The sequence below is a fragment of the Nannospalax galili genome, unplaced genomic scaffold, assembly GCF_000622305.1.
Source record: "Nannospalax galili isolate Female #2095 unplaced genomic scaffold, S.galili_v1.0 scaffold312, whole genome shotgun sequence".
Classification (NCBI taxonomy): Eukaryota; Metazoa; Chordata; class Mammalia; order Rodentia; family Spalacidae; genus Nannospalax; species Nannospalax galili.
Genome location: NW_008335967.1, coordinates 8,876,596 through 8,888,499, shown reverse-complemented (window position 1 = coordinate 8,888,499; position 11,904 = coordinate 8,876,596). Strand labels below are relative to the sequence as shown.

At 34.8% G+C, this 11,904-nt stretch overlaps 1 protein-coding gene and 1 non-coding gene across 4 annotated transcripts in view; one reads left to right on the top strand and one right to left on the bottom strand.

The window, feature by feature from the left end:
* Positions 1–11,904, top strand: part of Magi2 (membrane associated guanylate kinase, WW and PDZ domain containing 2) — a 1,650,859-nt gene that overhangs the window by 589,750 nt on the left and 1,049,205 nt on the right. The gene's annotated exons all lie outside the window — the stretch shown is intronic.
* Positions 9,316–9,422, bottom strand: LOC115069959. Its single transcript, XR_003849190.1, has one exon. It is a non-coding gene; the product is annotated as a U6 spliceosomal RNA (small nuclear RNA).

Genomic DNA, 11,904 nt, shown 5'->3' with positions numbered 1-11,904 from the left:
ATTCCAATATCATTTACAGGTTGTATGAAATATGAAATTAAACAAAACATGAACATATGGGTTAATATCTCAATGATTTTACTTTAGACATGTCATTGAGTTCATTGTTGTCAAAGTTTTCTTTTAGTGAAATGTGAGAAGCAATTATATTATGTTTCATATAAATGTGGCTGATATATACATATATATCATTTACAGGTTGTATAACAGATGAAATTAAACAAAACATGAACATATGGGTTAATATCTCAATGATTTTACTTTAGACATGTCATTGAGTTCATTGTTGTCAAAGTTTTCTTTTAGTGAAATGTGAGAAGCAATTATATTATCATCAATGTTTCATATCAATTTAACTGCTAGTTATTCTAGTTCCATCAAAGGAGCATGGTCTCTCACATTTTTAGAGTTTCTTTCAGAAATGGTCCTAGGAAATTATATTGGAATGCCATCATTAGCAACACGTATGTTTCTTGGATAAATATAATTTGGCAAAATGATTAAAAGTCATTTAGAATTAGGATGAGGTGCAAGGTGGATCAACAAGTTAACAGATGTTTCCATTACTGTGATTTTAAAAATGATATGGTATCTAAAAGAGGCTGATTTTATCATATACTGTCAACTGACCCTGAAATCAATTATTATAATTTATGTGGGGTGGTCATAATAGTTTCTTCTTCAGAAATACCAGCTTGGAAAGAACAAACTGTTTTTCTTTTTCTTTTAATTTGTTTTTATTGAATATTTGTGTATTTTATAAAGAATATCTCAAAGAATCTTAATCATTTTTATACCCCCATCCCCACCAGCATGCTCCCACAGCCCCCCGACTGGAACCCATATACTCTGTCATCCATATTAAGGTCCAGTGTGTCAAGTCATTGTCCCCAGATGTTCCCCTGTGCAAGTCTATCCACTGTGGTCTAGTCAGCCTATCTAGAGTCTCTTGTTTTAGAAAGATCAGTTCTTTTTCATCCTGCAGTAATCAGCTGCCAATGTTCCCTCAGCTAAGATTGGGGTCTGCTGATCATTTCCCCAGTCTATGCAGGTTTTTATCTGCCTGAGTTTACATGGGACTTTTGTATGCTGACACCATTGTCATAGAATCATAAGAGCAGGGTCCCAGGAGCTTGTAGGGCTCTGTTTCCATATGGTCCTGCACCTCCTCCCTGACTCTTACAGTCTTTTCACCCCTCTCTTCCATGATGATTCTCAAACTCTGGGTGGGTGAAGTTTAATACAGGAGTCCTGTCCACGGACCCTTAATCTCTACATTTTGGCCATTTGTATCCTTTTGTGTTTTTGTCCCTCTGTTTCATGAAGGATCTTCATTAATGAGAACTGAGAGATTCATTAGTGTCATCTTCTTTACCCCTGCTCTATGTTCCATGTGCCTTAGGTGTAGAGGTTGCATTGTAGATGTGTTGCTTCAGCCTGGGCAAATCATAGACAATGTCTGTGTGTGATCAGTTGTGGTACTTGGTAATAGTCTCTGGTGCAAAAACAACTTCTTTGATGAATGGTGACTGGAATATTTGTATGTAAATATAATGACACACATTTTTCACATAGCAAGAAATTACATTGGTCTATGGATATGACAGTCTTTGGGTTTTCTCCCAGATCTATGAACTCTCCAGCCATGTGTATTCGGTTATGTTTGCAGTACCACATTTGAGTTTCCTCCCATTGTGTGGGCTTTTAGTTCAATTAGGTAGCTATTGAGAACCAACTGTTTTTCAATGATATTAATTCTATTTTGTTAAAAACAAATCCCATGAATATGCTGTAATTAATATCTACTCCTAAGGCCAGGCTATGGAAGTACACCATGACTATGGAGCTAGGAAGAGCCCTATCACATTGATTATGTAAATACCTAAGCATGTTTTCATCTGTGCTGACATTTCATCAACGACAATGCCATCCACTATGCTTTTGAGTAAAATATGCAAAAGGAAGCTCATTATTATGGATAAGGTTATTCTGTTTCTGTTTCTTTTGTTCCAGTCTCAAAAGTTCAATCAAACCATATTAAATGATGTTCTGGATGGATCTTGTTTGGGTATACCAATCATAGCAATCAATAAATATCTACTTAGCAACATTACATGAAGGACAGTATACCAAGTATTGGAATGGTGGCAGACTGAGGGAAGAAAGGAATATCAAGCAGGAATTTTTTATGTTGTACCTGTTTCCAAAGTGAATACTACAGCCTTATTAAAGAAGACACTTTTCATAAAATCAAAAAGAGCCCTTGTGTATGGTTTGATTATATTTATTAGTAATATTCCAAAGTCATTTGATAAACATGGTTCAGACCTGAATTTTTCATTTATAAAAACCATATTCCATGCCAGATTAATGTGGCTGCTAAATGTGTGTTTTTCAATAAGAATTATGAAATTCATCTCTTAAAATATGACAGCCAAGAAGAGATGAACAATGTTTTTCTACCTAATTTGGTTTTTAGAATCCCACTCCAGTCCGCGAGATAGGAATCAAAAATAAATTCTTTGGTGTGATAGAATCGTAAGTAGATTTTCACTAAAGATTTAATATAAATAAATTAAATGCAAGTGAAATATTTTGTAGTGGCAATGGCATAGTAACATTATATGGCGGACATATGAAATTTCCAAGCAAGCTTCTTATCTGTTCTATTTTTTAGAGGAAAAATGTCATCTATGATCAGTACTTAAAATTTCAATTTTTACTTACCAGTAAGGTACATGAAAAGCAATTATCTGCTTGAAAGACAAGTTGAGGCTGCAGTGACAACAATTTCAACAACTTAAAAGCATTCAATCTTTCCTTGTGAAAGTCAGGAGCTCTTGCGATCAGGCAACATCTGATCATAATATAATTTAAATACTTTTAATGGTAGACAACTCTTAGACTTTATAATTATTCATTTCTTTGGAATAAACTAATGAAAGGTTAACTTCTTACCATATGCTAGTTTTATTTTTTAAGTAAAATAAATCCTTTATATAATAGAAAAATCTCTGATTTTTCACTGTAAGAATTTCATACATGCATATAATATTTTTTTGTCAAATCCATTCCCCATTCTCTCCATGTCTAATTCTTCTATTTTCTTACCACTTTTTCCTCCCAACTTCATGTGCTCTTCTGTTTTGAACCCCTGAAGCCCATTTAGTGTTATATGTTCATGCATTGTTATGGGATTATCTCCTGGAGCATGGGTATCCTCAGAGGCAACACATTTCTGAAGAAAACTGGCTAAAATGGCCACCCAGTGCCCTAGCAGCCATCAGTTGTCGGTAGCTCCTCAGAAAGGGGTGGGACTTTATGACAACCTCCCCATTCACGCTGGAGTTTTGACTAGAATTCTGCATGCTCTGTGCATGTGTGCAGTGAAGCTGTTATCTATCAGATATTGTTTCACTGTAGGCATCTAGTCCTTCTAGTTTTTAGTCTTTCCTCTCTTCTTCCATGGTGATCCCACAATACAGAACCCTTGCTTAGTAACATTAACTGAGCCAAAAACTCACAGATGGCTAAGCCATAAGCCCTAGGGGGAAACCTGGTATGATTATTCTGCTAAATGGATATAATAATAACCTGCTCCCTAAGTTATTACCTATATACCCATAGATTATTGTGTCTCTCAACCCTCATGATAAAAACTTCTTGCTCAGTAGAAAATGATTAATACAGATATTCAACAACTGGTCAATGTGAAGAGAATAATAAACTGTGGGTGCTCAGCTCTAAATGCAGCATATAGTTGTAAGCCTAATATCCACTTTTCTTTTATAAGTGAAAAGACAGGTCCTACACTGGCTAATGTAACAATATCTAGCAAGAAAAAATCTATTTAGTTGCCTTAAACAGTCATTTAAAGGCCTAAAGACTTAAGCTTGCATTCTAAAACCAGGGGTTGATTTATGGGCCTACAGTATTAAAAGATTATCTTCCCAATTATCACAAGACACTTAAATATATTTCTATGGCAGTGGTTTTCAGATTGTATAATTACCCATTTTCAGATTTCTTTAATTAAATTAATTACAAATCTTAGGGTTTAATCATCTTTTAAACACCAGACACTAAGTGGGTGAGTCACAATAAAAACAAAAAAGAAAAAAAAAAAATGTCATGAGATTGGTAGAAATGAGCAAGGACAGGCAGAAACTGAACAGCTCTGGGCTATTCTGGGACTGGTGATGAGAGTTCTAAATAGGTAAAACTTACGCTAGGATTTGAGGGATGAAAAGTTATTAAGTGGCAAATGAGTGGATCTGCTGAAGAGGAAACAGTATTGGCAAAGGTAGAAAGGTGTGTAAGAAACACAGCGTGTTCTGAGGATCACAAACGGTCTGGCAAAGCAAGAGTGAGGGTCAGAAGGAAGATACATCGAATGAGTCCAAACAATTTGTCAAGATTCAGATCACAAAAGAAATTATTTGCATTATTAAAGAAATGCCCATCATGAAATCGTCCTCATATTGATGTCATTGTACCTCTGGTATTGGCAGGCTGGTGGTACAGAGAAATGCACCAGGGTGTAAGAATTGACAGGAAACATGTGGCACTTTTTCCAGAGGTGGCAATTTTAGCTGATAATTTGAAAGAAAGAAAAATTGCTAAATAAAAATTGCTAAAATATATTATGGAAGGGAATTCAGACCCGACATACCTTTTAAATAATTTTTTTCAATGAACACCGAAATTCTGGCTGGTCATTTAAAGGAATGCCCCAGGAGCTTGGAGTTAGAGTCTATGTACAACCCCATATTAAGAATAGGGATGGGGGCATACAGAGAAACACAGATAAGGGAGGAGCAGATACCGAGAGACTCAAAGAATGAAAGTATCACAGAGTTCAGATTTGAGAAGCATTAGAGAGGATGAAGTGGAGATGGAGGGAGACAAAATAGAGTGAGATTCTTTATAGAATTACTGCAGAAGTATGTGCACGGGTGAAGAAATGAACGATGGCAGAAGCAGTGAGGCTACACAACAGACACAGAAACAGCACCTCTAATAATCCTGGGTTCCAACTCTCTGATTTGCAGCCCAGTGTTATTTACTCTCCACCCATTCATTTACTGAGCATTTGAGAGTTTAGTATGTGCCATCTGACTAAAAGCCAAGTTCTATATAATCAAGATCAAGAAGTTATGAAGCTTTGGGAGGCTGGGGACCTTCAGTCATTTCTAGTATCTACACTGAATATAGAATAAAACTATATGTACTAGTTTTAAAATAATAGAAAACAAGATTTCTAGTGCCTATCAAAAAGTCTATAATTAGTAAACATTCATCGAATGAGTGAACTCAGTTTTGATAATGTTCTTTCTCAAATATGACTAGAAACAAAGTTGAGAGAATGAAATGGAAGTGACTCTGGGTAAAAAGAGGTCTTCTCTACTAAAGCGACAAAAGCCACTAGCAATAAATCACTCTTTTATAGCATGTAAAGGAAAATTGGATAATTTTCCCACTAAACATTGCCAGTAGCTATTCTAAGAAATGTTCTCCATTCCTAATCTTTCTAAAATGAATTTTTAAACAAAACATTAAAAGTGTGCTTTGAAAAATCAGTTACAGAGAGCATGATAATGGTCACTGGCCAGCACACAAAGCTGTGTAATGTGGTGGTTTACTGGTCCTCCTACTTTGGCAAGGCATTTATGAGTGCAGAAAGTTAATCAAAAATTACCACCACATCCCTAGGCCATGTTTTCTTAAGTAAACATTCTGGATCTTTAAATTTATCCATAATCTGCTTTGGCAGTTATGAAAGATATGAAAATCCCAGGAGAAAGCTTTTACAAAATACCTCTTAGTATGATAGTATGTGTTCTACTTACAAATTAAAGCAAATAAGATCAATAATTCAGGTACAACTTAATGTCATTCAAGTATCCCATGCTATTAATATAATGCTTTATATATTATAGAACCTTAGTGTTTGCAAAACGTATTTGAATAGTGCTTTCATTCAGTCCTCAAAAGCACCCTTTGATATAAGCAGAGAAGACCTTTCTTTCATTTTACAAACCAGTAAGCCAAGGCTCAGAGTGCTTACAAAGCCCATTCCCATTTAACTATATACTGGCAAAATAATACTCATTTCTTGTATTTTATCTAGGCGCGATAGTTTTGAAGAATGGTGGAATAACTGCTAATAAAACATATATATTCATGAATTCATTCTTTCTGGAATCCAATAAATGCTTACTTTTCATTTGCTGTGCCCTCGGTTCCCTATTCTGCCCTGCAATAAATGCACAAGGTAGACACAGTCCTTCCTCCATGAGCTCACAGTTTATGGCACATTTATATCTCTATACATAAATAGATCAAATATACTTTAACACCACATGTATATGTGCAGTGTTTTCCTTCCTTGTTACCTATTTGTTAGATATTTCATTATATCCTCTGCTACGTTACAAGTGTTTGCCAGACCACATGGAGCTTGCTACAGTTGATTCTATACACTGCTGCTCTCATTCTAAAAATTTACCCATACAGAAATTTCTGGAAAAAAAAGAAATTTCTGGAAAAAAGAAATTTCTGGAATAACAAAGAGCTTTGTAGAAATCTTAAAACATGCCTCCTTCATCTGATCAATTATAATATTCCTGAAATGACAGAATTTTTTTTAAAAAATGTTAAATTTTAAGAGAGCATCTGCAGTTTTTGGCAAAGAGATTTTGAATATATTCCAGATATATCTTAATTGCTATAGATATCATAGTAAGGGAGGAATGTTAGAACTATTGGGCAGGAAAATAATCTATTTTTAAGCCTCTTCATGGATTATAGGCATTTATCTTGATTTTTCTCCCTTCCTGAGATTTTTTTTTTCTCTTGAAAGCTTACCATCAACATGAATCATTCAAAATAAACCACCGACTTAAGCCTGAAAAAATAAATCACAGAAAAAGGAAGTCATATTCATGATCAATACAAAGAATAGTACTAAGTATGAGTCAGGTGATCCCTCGTACATCCATCACCTTACAACCTGGTGGATAGAACCCAGAGGCTTCCTCTTGTGGGTCTCAAGCTATATAGAGGAACATTTTAGCTAATATACTGGACTTCAAAAACTGAAGCAAATCTAAACATGCTTTTTTTCCTCATAACATATGGTAGATTGATCTGCACCAACATAACTTCAAATTCTATTTTAGTTGCTCAAATTTCACATTGCTTGAAACATGTACATGGAAGTTTAATAGGAAAGTATGGTTTAGGGGATAGACTAGAGAATTCAGAGATTTTGTGATCTTAAGGTTTTTATATAAAAACGAGGCTTGGTATAGATGTTGAAAGATGAAGACATGATTATCAAAAGATGTGGGGAGCAGATAAAGCTCAGTGGTAGAGTGCTTGCCTACCATGCATGAGATTTTGAATTCAATCTTCAATAGTGGAAAAAAAAAGAGGAGGAGGAAGAGAAGAAAAACAGAAAGCAAAGAAATGGGAGGAACATAAAATGGAAGTGTGTGTGTGTGTGTGTGTGTGTGTGTGTGTGTGTACATGAGCACATTAGCACATGTGAATGCATGTGTGTGAAACAGCTCTGGAAACTTCCTTAAGACTGGAGGAGACGGTTTTCCCTGGAATATGAGAGTAGCTTAAAAGTAATCTTTTAGGTGAGGGATTTGAAGGTTTTATAGTAATATTTTGGTGTAATTGACATATCTTCCAATGATAAGCTTCATGCATGGAAAAAGACTTAGAGGTCAAGGAAACTGCCTGCTGAAATAATGATGTTGGGAGAAGGAAGGAGAGTTCCGTCAGTACTGTGTAGTCATGAACAGAAGAGGTCAGAATTCATGTCTTAGCTAATTGGCCAAATAGCCAGCTGTACAGAAAGCTATAAAATCCAAGTAAGACTTCTAATCTCTGTATTAATTCCATCTTAGTATAAAATGATCTCTCTGCTATGTACTGTCTAAAGTCCTTCCTCTCTCTAAAGTTCTGTGTCACTATGAGGACTAATATTCTAAACTGGGACAAACAAGTAAAAGCCTGCCCACCATCTCAGAAAGACTCCACTTACTTCCAGTTAACACACACAGAAATTTCTAGATAACCTGCCTTTTTTGAAAGCATTTTCTGGGGTGCTTCCTACTGTGATCCTTTCCCTTAGTGTGACTTATTACTGTCCCACTACTTGCCTTGGGCCCCACTGCACTGACACGTCCATTCTTGTTTTATTTTAGCCAGCTTCACTTATTCCAGTGAGCTTCTCTGACTCATTTGAAGTCCTGGTTTCACAAATATGTTGTTGCTGCTCTTTATCTCATCCAAGGCATCATTAATTCAGAAGCCCCAAAGCTGGAGTCTTGATTCCTTTTTGATTAACTCCATCAGAAATGGAGCTGCCAAGTTTATTCAGACTGTGATTACAGGTCTCCCCTCCCATCTGAGAGCAAGGTTGCCTTAAAATTCAATAGGCAATATTAACCACTGAATCACAAAACTGTGATTTTGATGACATTTTCATTAGTTTCTCAAAGTATTTTTTCCTTACAGACATGTAAACAAGGAGTGATTCATAACTGCTCACTTTAGCCCACGAAGACATGAATATTATTTTAGTTTCAATGTTAGACCTAGAAGAGCCTTTGAAGTAATGCCTGGTATGCTAAATCCTCCCCACATCATCATAAATTTGGAATTTTTGAAGTTAGGAAAATGGTAAAGGCAGCTGAAAGTGCTTGTTTGCAGGTGATATGTGTCATTGTGCCTGATTATGATGCCCTGCTTTGTGCTTGGGATGTGCTTACCTGTACAGAAACAGGTACACATGTACAAGTGTCTTTGCCACAGCATATGCAAGTAACAAAACAATGTGGTTTGCTTTTCCTGTCCTCAAAAATGCCATCAATCCTCTGTTCACATAGGCAGCACCTGTTTATCCCATCTCCTGGCCTCTGGCAGTACAGTGCTTTAATTAACTATGCATCCAGGTCACTGTGAGCTCCTTGCCTTCATGGCATGTCTGTTGTACTCTTGTCCCATGATTGTGGCTGTGTCACTTTATGTTGTGGTCAGTATGAATTCTAGGGAGAATTTCTGAGCCATTCTTTCATATTACAACTACAAATGCAAGACACCGCCCTGGATCCTAGGTGAGAGGTCTGCAGCCCACATGGTAGCACATTATTTTCCAGAGAGTGACAAACTTCTGTTTTGTCTTACAATATATACTTTTGATCTTCAAAAAGCCCTCTTGCTTATCTAATTAAGGTTCATATTTATGTGCTGTCACAAAACGCTTTGAAATGTTATTATTTGTTCTTTCTCTTTTTAGAAAAAAATATGGAGCGCTGCACAAATTTGCATATCATCCTTGCACATGGCCCATACTAATCCTCTCTATATCATTCCAGTTTTAGTATATGTGCTACCAAAGTGAGCACCATTTTTTTTCTTTCTTATAGGTAGCCTTTTCTACTTACAACTAGACCACTGACTAGTCATAAAAGACCATGTTAATCCTTACTTTAGAATGTCCTTTCTGTTCCATCCATTTCTGGCAAGATCTCCACAATTCAAAGTCAGTCTTAAATTCCACCTCCTCCAAAGAAGCTGTTCCTGATGCCTGAATCTAAAATAACTAGTATTTATGGAGATCTTTATGAATGATTTGCATACATGAATGAATGATCCCAGTCAATGGGCTTTTCCCTTCCTTCAGTTTTCCAGATATTCTTATAACATTTAAAATGGAATTTGCATTATTTATATTCTTGTCATTTTAATTCATTGTATGTTTCTTGTCTCTTTCCTCAGGTACTGCAATCTAATTAATAAACAAAAAGCATATCCTATTCATCTCTATAGCCAGATATATATGTACATTATATACATATACATACACATACATAGCTTATAGTATGTACTTGACAAGTTTCTGTTTAATTGTCTAAAAAAAATTACATCTTAGTTGTAAATAAAGCCTGTTTATGGTATAAAGAGATCACAAGTAGTCCTTGAGGGTTTCATTGCTATCTAAGTACAGCACACCTTTGCAATAAAAAGTTTTAGAGTCAGTTAACTTGTAGACTTCATTATATTTCACATCCTGCCAAGTCTTTGTCCACATTTTCAATCATCTGGCGTTTGTCTTTTCTTCACACCTATAGCATACTTTTTTTTCTGATGATAATATAAAATTAAAGAGGAAACACTGTAAGAAGTCTAATTAAAAGGTGTGTAATACCTCATACATCTCATGGAAAGAACGTATATTTATTTTATATTCTAGAACTCTGAAACCTAAAATTAACTGTAATCACGTGGCTCTGGTTGTGTCTTCCAGATTTTCTGCTATAAAGATTCTACTTTTCTCTTGGAATTTATAAAACATCTTTATCTGAGAGATTCTTGAGGATTGTATAAATATCTTCTCTGATGTTGTCCACTTAACTTGAACATCTATCCATAAATCTTTCCTGAAACTAATATTGCTGTATAATTTGTTCTAGGTTGGTTTTCTGTTTCTATTTCCTTCTTAGTTTTACTAATATACTCAAAGGAATAGCATTCTTATTGTCTCCACTTAAATTCTTTAATTATTTATTTGTGTCATTATAAACTACTCAATATTTCTTTTATCCAGTGGTTTATGGCCCTTTGTTATTATTCTGCATTTTGTTGTTTAAATTATAGCCAATTTGACCAATTGCTTATGAAATGAGGTTGACTACTGTGTCCTTTCAACATGTCTGTTCTATTCAGATTCATGTTGAACTCAAGCTGCACAACATCAACATTCCAAATATATTTCCAGATGCATCACTGATAATATAGTAGTAAGCATAGATTCCTTTCAAATATATTTACTGAAATGGTTTCTTATTGCCAAGGAGGCATTTTTATTTTTCACATGTTTCTCAACTCTTGTGAATAGACTTTGTATATAGTATTTTACATTTTTAATCTATTTTCTAATCAGTATGTAGAGGAGAGAGCTATTTTTCATGCTTAGTTTATTAATGTTTTATGATAATTAAATGAGCAAATATATGTACAATGTTTAGAATGGTTCCAAGTAGAAAGCATTAACAGGGAATTATTACTGGTCATTTTTCTATTTTTAAATTTATTTTGCTATTATTGTGAATTCCTTTTAATTATTTTCTTTACGTTTGAGTTGTTGATATCTTCTAAAATGTTTTGTTGAAACATTGATTCACTTGACTTCCATCTATTACATTGAATAACTAATATTTGTATAATTTAGATAGTGTTTTGTAAAGCAGAGTTTGATTCAACTGAGAATCTGTAAGGAAGAGTTCACATATATTCATATGTGAAATCAGTGTGTAAAATAATTACCTCTAGAGAAGATAGCTTTTAATATAGCAGGAAAGTTCAGCACAGCTGGATGTCTCCTTTAACTTAAACATGGTTGTTGCAGTAATGAGCATTTTCAGAACATTAGAACATGTCTCAATGACATGTAGGGTCAGACCTGAGAGCATTCAAAAGGAATTCAGTGATAATGATCTTCCTACAAACCAGCACAACCTTGCAATCCACAAAGGGCCAGTGACCTTTGGCTCTTTATGTTTATGTTGTTACTAAAAATTTACATACATGTGGCTTGGCAAAGGGCAAAAAGATAAGCACCTACTCAGTGGCTAATCTTGTTGATCTTCGTCTTCTTATTTAAATTTCAGTGTCAACTTCTCATCCAAATATATTTGTGTATGTGTGTGTACATGTGTATTTATGCACATATGTATGCATTATTAAAAATCTTTAGAGGTAATTCTATATAAATCAATTCCATAACTGACTTATTATTTGTATTTTGATATCTGAGACCTACATAGAAAGTAATAGTAGTAATTCTGTGGAAATGTCATGATTCTATATTTTTTCTTTACTTCTACA